General features: G+C 43.1%; 1 pseudogene; it reads right to left on the bottom strand.

Annotated features, from left to right (window-relative positions):
* Window positions 1-2,260: 2,260 nt before the first annotated feature.
* LOC118002463 lies at window positions 2,261-2,905 on the bottom strand (annotated as a pseudogene).
* Between the last annotated feature and the right edge of the window lie 201 nt (window positions 2,906-3,106).

Genomic DNA, 3,106 nt, shown 5'->3' with positions numbered 1-3,106 from the left:
TTGCCATACCATCCAAAATGCACCTTCTTCCCCTGTAGAGAGACATGGTGTGGTGCTAATAATGTTCCTGCAATTCTTGTCCTTTGGGAGCACACATCATATCCTGTTCAAAGCCCCGGGCTCACTGCTGGGAGGTGCATTCTTCTGTATGCCACTCATTGAGTCAGGTTATGTACATGGACCACATATGTGAATCATTACTTACTGCAAAATAATATAATAATTGCATAATACTTAATGGGATTGCACACTCAAACAGCAATTGAATCATAGGGCCACTGGATCAGGGTAGAGAAGGAAATAAGTTAGGGTATTCTGAAATACAACACCAGATTTCAAGTTTGGGCTTCGGCATATACAGCAGAAGGAATTTATCACACCCTCTTTGCTATAAATAAACGAGCGAGGGAGGAATTGTGATGGTGGAGGAGTAAGGGTCCCTACACTTGTCTCAACCATAGAACACAATTGGTAGTTATCAAGTCATTCTGAGCAACGAAGAAATCAGTCAGAGGTCTGAGAGAGCAAAAACTGCAGGTCTACAAAGAGAAAATCAACCACCTTTTGGAATGCAGGAAGTGTGCAGATTTGTCTTGGGGGTGATACAAGTGTGGGGATGACAGCAGGGAAAGAGCGTGCCTCCTGCAGCTACCGACAATGTATTATAGCAGCAGAGAGCAAAACCTGAACTTTTAGAAGTCCGCTACTGTGGGGATGTGCCTGGAATAAAGGTGCTGAAGTGGCAAAGTGAGACAGAAATACAGGGTCTGAGGCAACCCTGAGTCATAAGAAGAATGTTTGGCACCAATTTGATGCACAGTTACTAGGCATAGGAGCCTGAAACTTGTTCGAACAGTGAGTCTAAGTGCAGGCTTTCTGCTCTGCTTTGCCATAAACGGTGAACCACTGTGTGGCCATGGGACCTCTTCCCTGAGACCTGCAGGCAAAAGGCAAAAAGGCTATGAGACCCTCCCTTGGAGAATAGCATGGGTCCACCCCGTGGGAGTCCCTAATTTTGAAGCATTGAAACCCAGTCATGTGCCTGAGATAGAGAAGCTCCCACACAAGCAGGGTGAACACAGGGTTCTGATGGAAACCGGGCACAGAAAAGGGTTGATTGCTCTTCTGTGAAGGCTCAATGAAGAGTGCAGGGTGCGAACTTTCAACACTTTAGAGAGCAGATGCCATATTTAACCCACCCATCAGTGCAAAACAGCCCTACCTATTGGGAGTCAGAGACAGTTACATCAAGCCCTGCACCCTGCTCCCAAGATGTGCATTTCCACTAGGCCAAAATCCCTGAGAATAATCACAACAGGCACCTCCCTGAGATCAGCAGAATCTATGCCATCTCACCAAGTCTAATGATCATTGAGTGCTATGAAGTTTCAGCTCTAGGGGAAGTAGGATCTTGCTTTCTTTCTACTTTTATTCTTAAGTTTTTTTAATTTTTATTTTTTTATCTATTTTCCAATTCTTCCTTCTTTATTTTTATTATTATTTTTCTTATTTTTTTCTTTTTCATTTTTATTTTTCTAAATATATATTTATTTCTTCTATTTTTAATTTATTTTGTATTTATTTTTATTTATTTTGTGACCTTTATTCTTTTTTAGAAGCAGACCAAAACAAACCCAGGATCTTCACTTCTTGATTTTTTTACCCCTTTCTTTTTTTATTTTCTGAATTAAAAATGAAAGTATGGAAAAGTTTACCCCAGAGGAATGAATAGGATGTAAATATTATGGCCAGGCCTTTAATCGATACAAATATAAGTATCATGTCTGAACTAGAACTTAAAGCAATGCTTTTAGGATACAAAGTGGGCTTGAAAAAAGGATAGAAGACATCAGAGAATCCCTTACTGCAGTGATAAATGAACTAAAATTGAATCAGGCCCAAATTAAAACAACAACAACAACAACAAAAACCCACAAACAATTAAATCCAAGATGCAATCCCAAGTGGAGGCCATATAAAATGAGGATGGATGAAGGAGAGGAGCGAAAGCTGGGACTCTTGAAAGTATTCAGGTGATTTTCATGGAGATATTTGTAATTCATTCATATTTAGGTCCAGGAACAAGCAAGTGCAAGTGACACTGACTTTTGTGCTTGCTAGTATAGTAGTTCTTCTGATTTTTATTTATGTCAGAGAATGAATAGGTAGCACAGAACTATGTGTGCAGAGAGGCTCCCTGGGCTAAACAGCTATAATTAGAGAGGAAGCCCCAGATCCTGAGAGGAAACCTGCCATATCCTCAAGCTGCATCTGCTCCTGGGGTTTCAAGACAGAATTGGTGAGCAATGTGCACCGCCTGGTGACCAGATCCCCTTCTACAGTAAGGTTTGTGTCTGGGCTCACACTGACGTCCCCTCACTGTGTCCTTCGCACAGTAATACACGGCCGTGTCCTTGGCTCTCAGGCTGTTCATCTGCAGATACAGCGTGTTCTTGCCGTTGTCTCTGGAGATGGTGAATCGGCCCTTCACAGAGTCCGCGTAGTATGTGCTACCACCACTACTGCTAATATATGCGACCCACTGCAGCCCCTTCCCTGGAGCCTGGCGGACCCAGTACATGTAGTAGCTGCTGAAAGTGAATCCAGAGGCAGCATAGGAGAGTCTCAGGGACCCACCAGGCTTCACCAGGTCTCCCCCAGACTCCACCAGCTACACCTCACACTGGACACCTGCAGACACAAGACATCCTTGTCAGGAAACTATCACACATATCCATGGTTTCTCTCACTCTTATCCACTCACACACTCAAGGGACTCATGTCTCTTGTTCTCTGTGAATTACCTTTTAAAATAGCAACAAAGAAACCCCAATGAAACACAAACTCCATGGTGAGTTGTCTGTGTTCTGTCCTGATTATGAACGCGAACGCCTGGGAATCCCAAGGCTGGGGCTCCTCTCCCAGCTGCAGGTTTAGGGTTGGGCGGTTTTAATCAGCAGAAGGAGGGCCATATTTGCATGTCCTCTGACTAAATAGCCAACTTGTGATCTATGCTGACAGAGAGGGCAGTGACCAGAGCAGGTGTGACTGCCTTCGATTTGTTGTTATTGAGAGAATTTGGGAAACTATGTTTTTTATTATATGA

Source organism: Mirounga leonina, unplaced genomic scaffold, assembly GCF_011800145.1.
Source record: "Mirounga leonina isolate KUSES-001 unplaced genomic scaffold, KU_Mleo_1.0 Mir_82, whole genome shotgun sequence".
NCBI lineage: Eukaryota > Metazoa > Chordata > Mammalia > Carnivora > Phocidae > Mirounga > Mirounga leonina.
The sequence above is the reverse complement of the archived record's forward strand: the minus strand, read 5'-3'. Positions and strand labels throughout refer to the sequence as shown.